General features: G+C 39.8%; 1 pseudogene; it reads left to right on the top strand.

Moving 5' to 3' along the window:
- Positions 1 to 10,609: 10,609 nt before the first annotated feature.
- Positions 10,610 to 11,197, top strand: LOC111158915 (annotated as a pseudogene).
- Positions 11,198 to 14,966: the final 3,769 nt, after the last annotated feature.

The following is a 14,966-nucleotide window of genomic DNA, read 5'->3' as shown; positions in this document are numbered from 1 at the left end:
GCCCAGGTATAATTCTCCCGACAGCTCTGTATGCCATACTACCTACTAAACACCAGTGATTTTAAGTGCTAGGAGTATTTCAGTAACCCAAATTCTCTTGTCTATGTTCACATTATGCTCTTTCTCCTATTTTAAGAGAAATAATCATCCACCAAGAGCTTGTGGTACATTGAATTATTGGGCTCAGTTGCTCACTGCCCTGTATTATTATAACATGTAGACACACTGTGGCTTCACGGTGGGTACAATTCTGCTCCTTACCTTATGATTTGCTTTGGCAGTAGTGGTATATATGACAAAATTTAAGGCTTAAGGGCCATTGGATGGACTTTCATATGACTTTCTGCCTTTCCTGATAAGAAGCTGATGCTTCAGGTAGCTGTTAGCCCAAGAAGGATGAGAGACATGTGGAGCAGACTTGGATCCAATGTGTGGTTTAGAGTCAAGGCCAGTTGGGCTTGGCTGCTGTAGCATGAACAAGAAATGATTGAGTCTTGTTGTGCAGCAGTGAGATTTAGTGGGTGATTTTTAGCCAAAGCCAAGTCCTACAGAACTCATATGGGACACATGGCAGCCATGCCTCACCCTCCTTTCTCTGTTGACGGTCACATGGAATAATATTTAAATCTTGCTGTTTCTTTTTCTCAGTAGCTCTTAGAACACTCATTTTCTCACTATGACCTCAAATCCCCTACCATCTTTTGATTGAGCTGCTCTGTATTTTATTGCTGATTTCCTTTGCTTTACTATTGTCCTCTCCCAACTGATTTTCCTTAGGCTTGCTAGAACGATCTTTCTCTCTTTCTTTCTTTCTTTCTTTTTTTTTTAAAGATTTTATTTATTTATTCGACACAGAGAGATCACAAGTAGCCAGAGAAGTAGGCAGAGAGAGAGGAAGAAGCAGACTCCGCACCAAGCAGAGAGCCCGATGCGGGCCTTGAAATCAGGACCCTGAGCTGAAGGCAGAGGCTTAACCCACCGAGCCACCCAGGCGCCCTTAGAATGATCTTTCTTAAAAGGCAAACTGATTGAGTCATTCTAGCATTTGTAGTTCTTCAGGGAGCACCCATAACCAAAACTTAAGTATAGAATCTCAGTTGTCAGGCTCACACTGATCCCCACAACGTGGCCTTCCTCTAACTCTGCACCCTTATTTCTTACACTGTCTCTCATCATTACCTTGAACTTCTGCACCACCATGCTCGTTTTCATTTTAAATGAACCGTATTCTATACGGTTCCTATGTCTTTACACATGTTCACCCCACTCTTACCCCATGCTCATTTAATCTGTACCTTTCCTTCATTGTCAAATACTACTTTATCCACACAGTTCCTCCCTGTGCCTCGCCTTGCCCATCTTTATTCACACCTCCTGTGTTGTACGTGCCTCCACAGTAACCAGTGGTTGCTTTTGTTAAACGCCTACAAGAAAAACTGGTTAATTCCTATTTGCTCTTAAAATTTACTTCAGGTGAATTTTCTGTATTTTATTAATTTGTTTACTTGCTTGCTTTCTAACCAGCAAATAATTTTCTTAGGCCATAATGGATTCTTCTGTCTCTGTATTTCAAGATGATACTGAAAACTTCTTAAATATAAGGGTGGAAAAAGGAAAGGGGGGAAAAGGGGCAAGGGAGGAGGAGCAAAAGAGAGAAGGGAAAGAGGAAAGGAAAGAAGAGGGAGGGAGAGAGGACAGAAGGAAGGAAAAAAAGGAAGGAAGGAGGAGGAGGAGACAATGAAAGAAATTTTTAGGAGGGAGAACAGGCACAGAACATTTTCTTGTCACTCAGAAAATAACTGATGAGAATAAAGGTCATCTTCTCCTTAAATAATACTTTTGCCTGCTCTGCTATGTTGATTTCTCAATGAACTTTTCTAAAAGAGCATCATTTCTAGTGATTGCAGAATTTCAATATATATATATGAATATGTATGTAATTATATATTCATATATATGAAATATGTGTATAATTATATATATCTAATAAAATAATATCTAATGAGTGATTATGTGTATTAGGCATTTGTTTTAAGAAAAGTCATTTAATAGGGCCAGATCTTTTTCTATAAAAGAACTAGAAATTATTCTGAATGTCTGCATTTATTTTATTCTCTGTGGGAGACAATTCAGTAATTTTGAGAAGCATCAGTGAAAACAAGTAATGATTACACAAGGGCAAGTAAGTACTTAGGAGAATCCTCTTGTAATACAAAGACCCACATCCTCATCACCGTTTCATACTGAATAAAATTTAAGAATCAAACCTAGGTAACTTCCAGAGTCTATCTCTCCCCTTGTCTTTTAAGTCCTCTCTCCTCACATGAACTTTTGAAGACACACCCAGTTTGTTTTTATTAAGACTGTGTCTTTTTAGAGCACTTTTATGTTTATAGCAAAATTAGGGGGAAGTTACGGAGATTTCCCAGGTGTCCCCTTGCCCCCACACATGCACAGCCTCCCCGTTAGCAACATCTCCCCCCAGAACCCTCCATTTGTTGCCATTGGTGGACCTGCATTCATATATTACAATTAATCTGAGTCCACAGTTCATGTTATCCATTACACTGGGTTTTAATTGAGGCAAACTCTTTTCATTCTCTGCATTCCTGATTCTCTAGCATTTGTAGTGTGCCTTCCCTACCTCATATGGATCAACTGTAAGCTTCAGCTTATTGAGGCTTATGCTTAAGTTTGTTGTCTATATGTGTATGTGTGTGTGTGTGTGTCCAATCTGTGTCCCCTGGTGTTTACACATTCCTTGGAAGCAGAAATGATGTGTTCCTCCTTCTGACTCTACATCCGACATTCCTACATCAGGCCTCATGCCCACAGGTTACTTCAATTAGCCCTGAACTGCTAAAGATCCCATTTTCAAGAAGAACAAACGGAAGGCTTGAAGGGTAAAATCTTCACAGTGTGTAAGTGAGGAGCTAGACCTCGCATTTTGGACTCCTGTCTCACAGTTCAATTCTATGCCTCTCCAGGAGGTCTGCTCTATTAATTAGCTTGAGAAGTAGCTGCTGTTCCCTCTGAAATCGCCAGAACTACAAAACTGTGTGAGTGTGAGGCTTTAAGTACGTAAAGTAAGCATTTTCCTTGAAGTTACTTCAAGGCAATGTCTTTACTATACCTCATGAGAAGAGGGCTAAGAAATGATAAAAAGCAATGTCTCTTGATGATCAAATGGCATTTCAAAAATTATCTATTCAATTTCTCCTGTCAGGGCAGCTTTTTTTTTTTTTTAATAGTATATTTAGGATTCTTTTTCTGACTCAGAGGTGAGCATTATGGTGCTAATGATGACGATAATGGCACGACCACGTTACATGCTTTAGAGCTCTATGCATTTACTGGTACATTCTGTTCATTTTCACACTGATCTTTACTGCACTCTGAAAGACAGAACTTACACTAATATGTCAAATTGCGACTTTGGTTTCTCTTTTCTGTAACTGGTATGCCTTCTGCAAAATCTAATAGTGGGCAGCTCTTACAAATTCCAGCAGGTGCTAGGTTACAAGGAAGAGTTAAGACATTCTTCCAATTTTAAGGAGTCGGTTAGATAGTAGAAGAGATGGTATGGGATAAGAAGCCTGATTGTTAAGAGACGTTACTTCAGGCTGAAGAGATCAGGGCAAATCCATAGAAAAGGCAGCCTTGGAAGTGCACTCCAAAAATCTAAATGTGGCACTGACGCGTCATGAGGATAAGAGAGGCTGAGGACACAGAATTCCCTTGTTGTTCCCACATCCTCTATTTCTGCTATTACCCAGGGTAGTTTAAGAAATACAATTTCCATCCAGTTATTATCAAAGGTCTCACATTTTCATTTTGTCTTAAGGAAAAGCTGCTCTTTTTTTCCCCTGGAAAGATGATTTCACAATATTGGTTTTAGCGTTTCTTTATATCAGAGGACTGACCCTCAGAAGTAACAGTCTGGAATCAAATACTTTATAAAACTTGTAAGTCAGCATAAATTAGGGGTCATACAATCCTTTGTTCATTGTTTTCATGAAATACAGTGGTGGGGGTGTGGAATGTCCATAAATGAATATTTCTACACTCTCCTGACCTGTTTTATTTTGTCCATTTACTGCTGACCTTGAGGGCACCAGACTCCCATGAGAACCCCTTGTCATATTTACCTGTCTCTAAAGTGACTGCAGTGACTGTTGTTTTTTAAAATACTCAGGGATTTTTGTCAGCACCAGTGAGACTCTTAACTTGGGACCTGAAGGTAGAGGGGGTTATTCACTTTCTTTGGACTCACTTGACTATGGCTTCAGTGAGTGTGTGTGGTGGTGAGTGGTGGGAGTGCCTATGTCTGTGGTTTGGTTGATTGAGTTGTTTCTCCCCAGGGTCTTTCCATATTGGTGTTCTAAAGCCCAAAATGGAAATATATTCACTATTGAAGACTATGCAGGTTTGTGACTGAGGCAACAATTTTTATTCTTTATTCTTCAATTACTTTTTGATACTCTCCTAATCCCACTTGGTATTACTGGCGAGTCAGGGAGAAATCTGGTTCTTCTATGGAAATGACTTATGCTTCCTACCAAATACCCCGAAAAGAGGGCAATAGTTTGTTTGTTATTCTTCTCAGGGGTATAATAGCATGATAAAAACTTTGGCATTTCAGCTGCAAAATTTCATTTAGAAAATGTGATTCCCTAACCAGGCTAATCCAATCTTGACATTATCTGAAGAATGAGTGTTTTAGACTGGGCTGTTTAGGAAAAATGTTTCCGCTGGGTCTATTTATTGTACTTCATTGACTTTCTGTCTTGTCAAGTCACTTGGAATCTAACTATTGGGAAGATGATTCTCTTCACTAAAGAAAAAAAATTATATATATATATATATATATATATATATATATATATACATATGTATTCATATATGTATATATATGAATTGATTTGCTTATAATTAGCAAAAGTGAGCCATAGATTTAAATGGGCACTGAAGCTACACTATTAACAATTTCATGATCTAGCAAATGTAGAAAGAAAACAGAATTTAAAGTATTATTTTAAATGTGGAGTTCCAGGATTCTTTACAACAGTTAGTTAAAGTATGTCCTGAAGTTCCATTTTGAAAACGAATCCAATAACATGAATCAGCTATGATTTGGCTCCATGATCTGGAATAATGATCTCAGCTAGGAAATCACTATTTCTCTATAGCCAGTCCAAAAGGTGATTTTTCAGTATGTTATTGTAATGGAAATTTACAGACTACTTAGGATGAAAACTAACTTCATAGTCAGATAAACTGTATCCCAGTGTGGGCTCTCCTACTTAGTATCTTAGCAATCATAGGGTATTTCAACCATATGAGTCTCGGTTTCTTCCATCATTAAAAAAAAGGGGTGGGTGGCGCCTGGGTGGCTCAGTAGGTTAAGTGTCTGCCTTCAGCTTAAATCATGATCCCAGGGTCCTGGGATGGAGCCCCTCATCAGGCTCCCTGCTCAGAGGGAAGTCTGCTTCTCCCTCTCCCACCCCCTCTGCTTGTAGTCCCTCTCTTGCTGTCTCTTTCTCTGTGTCAAACAAATAAATAAATTAAAAAATTTAACCAAAAAAATGTTTCTAATTTACGAAGGTTTCTTCTATCACTTCAAGATTGGAGGTTTGTGGCATTTATTTTCTGGTTTCCTAACTGTAATTTAGAAGTGTAATTTTCTGTATTCTCCAGGGTAAATTCACATTGAGAGTATTGTATCTGTGTTCCAGGAGGAAAATAAAAGAAGAACTTACATTTGTATGAACTATTTGCAAGTATGTCCTCTTAGGAGTCCATTGTCTGTGCCTTTCCAAATGCCAGTCACAAGAGCTCGCATCACCCACGTACTGCTCACTGCTCAGAGTCCTTTCCGTGGGACCAGGCTGCAGCCAGAGCCCAGCTAAGAACAATTTCCGCGCCCCCACCTCGCTCTTAGCTTCTTTACTTGCCCCTTCCTGCCTCCCTCAGTCTCTTGTACTGAGTATACTCCCTCAACCCATTTGCTCAAAGCATGGTCTTAGCCTCTGCTTCTCAGGGATCCAACTCAATACAGGCATCTTAAAACTGGTGAAAAAAGGTGATGTTACGGCACTTCCATGCTTCAGTAGAAACTGTAGCCAGATCAGATTTTGAATAGTTCTTTAAGTTGGTGGATATAATCTTGGGTGGGTTTTTAATTTTTAAGTCTCATTTTATTTGCCCTCAAGGTTTTCATCTGGGCTGTTGTGAGGCTTGACTGAGATGTGTGTGTAGAAACACACAAAAACACATATACAAACATCCAGCACTGATTTTTTTTTTAAGATTTTATTTATTTATTTGACAGAGAGAGATCACAAGTAGACAGAAAAGCAGGCACAGAGAGAGAGGAAAGCAGGCTCCCTGCTGAGCAGAGAGCCCAATGCGGGACTCGATCCCAGGACCCTGAGATCATGACCTGAGCTGAAGGCAGTGGCTTAACCCACTGAGCCACCCAGGTGCCCTCCAGCACTGATTTTGACAACAGAAGACTCAGCACAGGTCAGTTCTTTATTTTTATGCCAAATACTTTCTCTTCCCTGTGCCTTGATCTTTGCTGGGTTCTCATCTGCCTTCACATTTATCCTTTTTTTTTTTTTTTTTTAACCTTCTATTTCTTTACAGTATTTTTCTGGATACTTTTCCTGCCTATGAGGCCAGGAGGTCTACCATGGGAGTTGACTTTGGGAGCATCTCTTATTTAGGATTTGTCTATAATAATGGAGAGAGCATTATGGAGTGTTAGCATTGAAGGCATTGGAAAAGTAAACATTGGCTCGTGTAAATCCAATGATTATAAAGCCATAAAGCCCTGAAAATGGGATTAAGAAACACCTTGGGTCCCGGCGGCCAATTGGGGATCCCTGAAGCAAAGACTGGAGAAGAAGCTTCCGCTCACTGTTGAGCTTTACATGCTCTGGGTGGCATCGTACAGACCTGGGTTCTTTCCAGAGGTTCATGAACATCAGGAAAACTAAATGTGCTGATGGTCAGAGGAAGAGAAAGTAATTGCCTGGGCGCAGGCTTTATCAGCAGTCGGGGTAGGGGAGGGGCAAAAAATGACCTGGCTCAGTAAGAGGTTAGTATAGAACAAAAGAATGCCAAGGATTAATGCCAGTAGCAAGCAGAGGCACAGGACTTCAAGCGGATACCCAGGGCAGCACAATGGTAGGGAAAGACTATTGAAAATGAGGGGAAAAGGTAGAACTCTCAGTGGCCACTGTCAGAGGATGTCATTCCCAAGGAAACGAGCGTGCTGGCATCAGCCAGGAGCTGTATTTGAGCTCCTCACCAATAAATTTTCTAAAGGACCACCAAAGAATGCAAGGTTAATTGGAAATGTCAGCAGTTTTTAGATTACTTACTTTTATTTTGTTTTATAGCAGTTCTGAGAGCCACAGCAACCTCCTCTAGTGGCCACGGTTTGAATTTTTAATGTTGGTCTCTAAAATACCCTGATAGATAGCATTAGGGAGACTCAGAAGCAGCCTGGCCACCTCTGAGCTCACCTGCTTTGCCCTGCACCCAGCTCTGCTTTTTTGAGGACTGCTGCTCTCAGCTGTGTGCAAGAGACACGGAAGGCACATTTGTGAAATATAATACGGTTTCTTATTATTTCCTAGTAGCCCGGGTACTGCGATGCGAGATTTATGTTTATTATCTTATCAGACACCCAACAAAAAACCTACACGTTAGTTTAGGTTTCCCTCCAAAACGGCAGGTGAAGAAACTGTGACTCAAAGTTTTGAGGCATCTCCCCAATATTGTTGTGCAATTAATATCTGACTGGGTTTCTGATTAATTCTAAGTCCTGGGCAGTGGTGTACCAGGTTGGTAATTTGAGGACGGATCCTTTTTTAGCATCCTCAAGTACTCTCCCTGTCCCAAGTCAGATCAACTGAAGTCTTCTCCATCATCTTTACCTGAAATAGAAATAAAGGCCATGTTACAGATTTTGTCATTTTTATGGATCTGTAACATCTAAATTAAAATGTGAGCTTGTTCTGAAAATGTGTCTTCTGGACAGGTCTGCCAGCCTCCCCGCTGTCACCTGGGTCTTCACCTCTAAGCTTTAGGTATTCACAAATGCGGAGGCTGCCATTTACCATGCTTTGTAGACAAACACATTTGGAGTAAACCAAGAGAATCTTATCTGTATCAAAAAAGCCTGTAAATTTGTAATCACTGCCCCTCACTGACTCACTTTTATTTGGGAATTATCTTTCTTTCTTTCTGTTAGTCACCATACAGTACATCATTTGTTTTTGTCATAGTGTTCCATGATTCATTGTTTATGTACAATACTCAGTGCTCCATGCAATACATGCCCTCCTTAATACCCACCACCAAGCTCACCCACCCCCAACCCCCTTCCCTCTAAAACCCTCAGTTTGTTTCCCGGAGTCCACAGTCTCTCATGGTTCATCTCCCCCTCTGATTCCCCCCCCTTCATTTTTCCCTTCCTTCTCCTAATGTCCTCCACGCTATTCCTTATGTTCCACAAATAAGTGAAACCATGTGATAATTGACTTTCTCTGATTGACTTATTTCACTTAGCATAATCTCCTTCATGACATTTCTTTCTTAAGATTTATGTCTGCTCTGGATTTGACGTAGTCACAGTGTCTTCTGGCCTGACCTCTGGATTTTTCTTATTTTATACAAAAATGTCAATTCCAGTGTTCTTAGGTGTCATATATTTAAGTTCTTGGTATTTAAAAAAGGACTAGTGAATTTCCAAACTAGGTCAGTTTTAGAACTAGTTTGAAATAATTGGTAAAAAATAGGAAGTTACAAACCAAATCAGAAGCAAGGTTTTAATTTCCCTACTCTGACCTTAAGGGGTAAGTCTGTAGCTTACTCATATTTTATTTTATTTTTTAAAAATATTTTATTTATTTATTTGACAGAGATCACAAGTAGGCAGAGAGGCAGGCAGGGTGGGGGGAGCAGGTTCCCCACTGAGCAGAGAGCCTGATGCAGGGCTCCATCCCAGGACCCTGAGATCATGACCTGAGCCGAAGACAGAGGCTTAACCCACTGAGCCACCCAGGCACCCCTAGCTTACTCATATTTTAAAATCAGGAGTCTGCAATATCAGCTGCCTCACAGTGCCAGCAGGTGTCGATGAATGAATGGAGCTGTGTGTAGGAACACCACTGTAGAGTCCTGAGCTTGTTTTAGGGAGATAGAAATTATTACTCAAGGGTGCCTGGGTGGGTCAGTGAGTTAAAGCCTCTGCCTTCAGCTAGGGTCATGATCAGAAAAATCAGGAATAGCATTACCAGATTTAACTTATCAAGAGAAACCAGAAATTCAGATTTTCGTACGTATTTCTTTGAGTTACAAATATTTTCAAGTAGTTTAACAAAGTATAAAGTATAGCATGGGCCAAACAAAAACTTCTCTGAGCCAAAGTTGGCCTAAATTGGACCAGTTCTTTTTTTTATGATTTTTTTTTACCACAAATTTATTTTTTATTATTTATTTATTTATTTATTTATTTTTTAAAGATTTTATTTATTTGACACAGAGAGAGAGATCACAAGCAGGCAGAGAGGCAGGCAGAGAGAGAGAGAGGGAAGCAGGCTCCCTGCCAAGCAGAGAGCCTGATGTGGGGCTGGATCCCAGGACCCTGAGATCATGACCTGAGTCAAAGGCATAGGCTTTAACCCACTGAACCACCCAGGCGCCCCCCACAATTTTATTTTTTAAACACCTTAATTTTATTTTTTCAGTGAAGACCAGTTCTTATTTTTATTTATTTAAAGATTTATTTATTGTATTTATTTCTTTTCTTTTTTTTTAATTTTATTTATTTATTTATCAGAGACAGAGAGAGAACAAGCAGGCAAAGTGGCCGGCAGAGGCAGAGATAGAAGCAGGCTCCCCACTGAGCAAGAAGCCTGATGTGGGACTCGATCACAGGACTCTGGGATCATGACCTGAGCCAAAGGCAGTGACTTAACCGACTGAGCCACCCAGGCATCCCAAGATTTATTTATTTTAGAGAGAGAAGGGGAAAGGGCAGAGGGAGAGGAAGAGAGAGAATCTTAAGCAGGCTCCACGTCCAGCATGGAGCCTGTTGTGGGGCTCAATCTCACAACCTTGAGATCACGACCACAGTTTAATGTTTAACTGACTGAGTCACCCAGGCACCCCTGCAGTTTTTAATTTGTTCTGTTAAAGCAGCATATCTGTGAGTGGGCTCTATGATTCTTAGTGCTAATTACCTGCAGTCTCAGCTCAGTCTAATGTGTGACTACGATTTATGTAGAATAAGGCCTTGAAATATTTCCCTAACAAAGGTCACTAACTAAGCATCTCCTGCAATGTTAAGAAGCAAAAAGAAATCTAATTAATAACCTGATTGATTCTGGGGAGTGGATAAATAATATGCACTACAAAGTCATTTAATTTATGTGATAAAATGCACCTTGGTTCTCTGTAATCCCCTATTAAAGACAGGGAAGAAAACTGTTGGAAAATAATCAGGATGAAAAAGAGACAGAGGGGCCTAGCTAGAAGCTGAACCAGCTAGAGCATACAGTGAGGGAGGGAGCCAGGAGTTCTTCACTAGGGGAAGACCAAAGACTAGACTGTAGGAAAAGCAAATAGAAGCCATGTTTCGAAGACCTGTATTACAGGTATTTCATCAAGCTTGTAAGGCATGAGTCTGGAATAGCTAGCAGCTTGGTTCTTGAAAGATCTCTGAACCATGTGCAGCTGCTCGGGCGAGTGGGTCAGGACCCCATCATGAGACAGGTGGAAGGGAAAAACCCGGTCACAATATTTTCTCTAGTGACAAATGAAATGTGGTGGTCTGGGGAGAGTGAATCGTACCAGATGAGTGATGTAAGTCAAAAGACAACATGGCGCAGGATATCAGTATTCCACGCAGACCTCAGAGTGGGGTATACCAGTGTGTGAAAAAGGGGTCCCAAAGTTATGTAGAAGGGGAAGTAGACTATGGTGAACACACAGATAAAAATAACGTGAGGTGGCAAGCAACAACAGTCTTAGATGATAACATTATATTTCTGAGTGACCAGACCAAAGAGAAGGCATGGAGTGGATAACTCTCCTTTGGCTATTGTTTGGTACAGTCTCATTTCCAAATCATGTAGAGTCTTTATAGTTCCTAAGGACAAGAATTAAAATACTCTTTTATATAAAATGAGAAAAAAAAGAGAGAGAGAGGGAGAAAGAGGGGAAAAAGGATGGTCTTGGAGAAAATGGTGAGAGTAAGAAAGAACGCAAGGAAAGAGAAAGGGTTGATGATCCCAGAGTGAGGGTCAGATGTCCTGGCTAAGAGTATTAGAGGAAAACTACTTTTGCTACTTGGTACATCAGAGCTGATTTTTGTGGTCCTGGCAGTGGTTAAGAGTATGAATTCTGTGATTCAACTGCTGACTCCAGCACTACACCCTGTGAACATGGGAAAGTTACCTAAACACTCTAAACCTCAGTGCCATTCAGGGTGTACAGTTCAATTATAATTTCATCTACGTTATGGTGTTTTTTAGGAGGCAAACCCAATAATGAGTTGTAAAGTACCTAGAACAATGTCTTAGATGTATAAACCATCAACGAATACTACCATTATTACAATGTTTGAAAAGTAAGCTAGAGTTAACAGTGAAGACTTTACCTTGGTGAATTTCTTCACTGTGCTTCAGTTTTGTTTCAGTTTTGTCTCAGATTTTCTTTTTTTAAAAACAGCTCCCCGCCCTCAAGGCTCCCTGAAGACCTCTGAAGTGAAGAAAGGAATGTATGTGGGGTATGTGTGTATGTGTGTGTGTTTAAGGTTTTCTTTCCTTTCTTTTTCTTTTTTTTAAAGATTTTATTTATTTGACACAGAGAGAGAGATCACAAGCAGACAGAGATGCAGGCAGAGAGAGGGGGAAGCAGGCTCCCCTCTGAGCGAGATCCTGATGCGGGGCTTGATCCCAGGACCCTGAGATGATGACCTGAGCTGCAGGCAGAGGCTTAACCCACTGAGCCACCCAGGCGCCCCCGTTTAAGGTTTTCTTAATGAGATCCATCTGCAGTCAAAATGTCGGTAGTTGTTGTCACTGTGTCACTCTGTTTTGGGCATGCCCCTTTCCACAGAATTAATCTGTGTATTTAATTTCGTAACACTGGAACCAGGGAACTGTAAGATCAGGTCATTGTCTGGTAATGTTTACGTTGTCTACCAGCTTCTAGATTGTGTAGTTCTACACAGGCATTCAATTTAGAATGATTAGTTCCATGGTTAATTACAGGTCTACCTTGGCTAGACCATTTTCTTTCTGATGTTACTGATCCTGGCAAAGTTCAGATCACTGCTGGATGGCAGTGATGGAGCCTCTAAGTGGAATTTCTAACAGTAATAAAGGAGTTGTCATAAATTGTTAAAGAGGATTTTCTTCAGTGCATTTGTCCACTTGGTAGATTCATTAAACTCTTGAATTACTTAATTTCCTTTTAAAGAATCTGTGTAAGCTCTCCAGAAAAAAACACTGTACTTACCTAATACCTGAAAAAGTAATTTAACTCCCCAGTGATATTATATCTACCTTTGGAAACACTTTTATTAGTGTTCCAATTTTTATAGTTAGAAAAGATTTTGAAAATTTTATTTCTAGTGTGGTTTTAGGTTAACAACAAAACTGAGAGGAAGGTTCCAGAGATTTTCCTTATGCCCTCTTGCCCATGCAATGGCATGATTTCCCTCATTATCAACATCCTCCACCATAATGATACATTTGTAAGAATTTCTGGACCTACGCTGACATACTGTAACCACCAAAGTCCATAATTTACAGTACGGTTCATTCTTGATGTTGGTATATTCTGTGGTTTTGGACGAATGGATATAGACACATATCCATTATTATGGTATCAGAGTATTTTCAGTGCCTTAAAAATCCTTTGTGCTTCATTTATTCATCCCTCCCCTCAGCCAGCTGGTAACCACTGATATTTTTTACCTTCTCTTGTTGCCTTTTCCGGAATGTCATAGAGTTTAAATCATAAGTTTGTAGCCTTTTCAGATTGACTTCTTTCACTTAGTAATATGCATTTAACTTTCTTCCTGTGTTTTTATGGCTTGATAGCTCATTTTGTTTGAGTGCTGAATAATAAATAGTCCATTGTCTGGATGCACCCCAGTTTATTTGTCCATTCATCTGCTCAAGATGTCTTGGTTGCTTTTGAGTTTTGCCATTACAAACAAAGCCGATAAAAACAAGTGCGTGCAGGTTTTTGTATGGACATAAGTTTCCGACTCTTTTGGGGGCAAATACCAGGGGGTGCAATTGTTGGATGGTATGGTCAGAATATGTTCAGTTTTATAAGGAACCGAAAAACTGTCTTTCAGAATTCTTTCATTTTTTAATCGCTTAAAATAGCTTTTTATTTTTCTAAAATATTGTGAGGTTGCTTTGCAACTGAGAAGGAAGTGATGCATTCTGTCTTCTCTTCTTGTCATTTGTTTTCTTACTGTTCTCCTAAAAGGACCCATTTCCACCATCCCTGCAAACCAACGGCTGAGCCTGTGGTTTGTGTTGCATGAATAAAGCATGATCTCTTTGATCTTCATCTGCTATGTCATGATCTGCTTTCTTGCTTTTCCTTTTCATTCTTGCCTACTGATTTTAGTAGATTCTCAACTCTGTGGTCCAGTTTCTAAAATTGTCATCTTAAGTTAGAAATAAATGTCATAACAGTCTATCCAAAGTATGAAGAAGAGCAGAAATTCAGTGACATGAAAGCTTGAAGAAAAAGAAAATTGACAGAGACTGACAATGATGGGATTGGTTCTTGGCAGGACTGAAGCTACTTCCTATTACCATTTTTACCTCTTTCTATTTCTGGAAGTGGAGAGTAATCTTGGAGGTAATCATGATTTCCTGCCCTTAGTACTTATATTTTGTGAATTTCTCAAGTCACTTTTATACCTAAACTAAAAACAAGGCTTAATTAATTAATCAGTAATCTGATTTTAAAAGACCATTAGTGCTTCCATATGTCAAGTTGCCAACTTCCAGATATATCTTTCGTTCCTTCTTTCTCTGAATTTTTACACTCACACAATGCCATATGTATAGATAATGTATATGGTAAACACACATACACACACTTGAGCCTCATTATTTGTAGATTTTGCATGTGTGTGAATTCACCTACCACTAAAATGTATTTGTAACCCCCCACATCAGCATTGTGGTGCTTTTATCTTGTACCTGTGCAGAGAGGGGAATATCAGTGTTGCCTTCCCCCAGCTGGTGTCATACAAGACATCACTTTCCTTTAGCTATTCCTTTGGCTCTCATACTGTAAATAAGTGTCCCTTTTGCAGTCCATTTAGTGGCAACATGTTTCACACTTTTGGGCTTTTTGTTGACAGTTGCACTGTTTAACGTGGCCTCTGTATATAGGGCTGAAATGCTGCCTAGCGTTTCTTAATGCACCTGGGCTCTGATGTGCCTCATAAAGGAAATGGGTAAGATAAGCTCCATTCTGGCATGAGTTAGAGTGTTGTTGATCATCAGTTCAATGGTAAGGGATCGACTATATATTAAATAAGATGTTTTTAAAAAGAAAGACACATAAAATAAAGTTATGTATGGATTAGCTGAGGAAAATATGGGCAGAGGCTTGCCAGAGCCTGATGCTGTATTTCTCCCGGGAGGGTAATTCATTATTCACTAATTCATTGTCTGTGGTGACTTTATAGACTATGACAACCACAAACGGTGAGAATTGACTATATATAACTTACTGAGGTTTTAAATGTATATGTCTGTATTATCTACTCCCTATATACCTTTTGGGATATATAAACACACTCATACTCTATACACGTGTGTTTACTTTTCGCATGTTCCCTAGATATGCTACCAAAGTTTAAGGATGACTGATCTATTAAGATACAGAGTTTAGGGGCGCCTGGGTGG

Source organism: Enhydra lutris, unplaced genomic scaffold, assembly GCF_002288905.1.
Source record: "Enhydra lutris kenyoni isolate GAN:26980312 unplaced genomic scaffold, ASM228890v2 scaffoldscaffold64, whole genome shotgun sequence".
Classification (NCBI taxonomy): domain Eukaryota; kingdom Metazoa; phylum Chordata; class Mammalia; order Carnivora; family Mustelidae; genus Enhydra; species Enhydra lutris.
The sequence above is the reverse complement of the archived record's forward strand: the minus strand, read 5'-3'. Positions and strand labels throughout refer to the sequence as shown.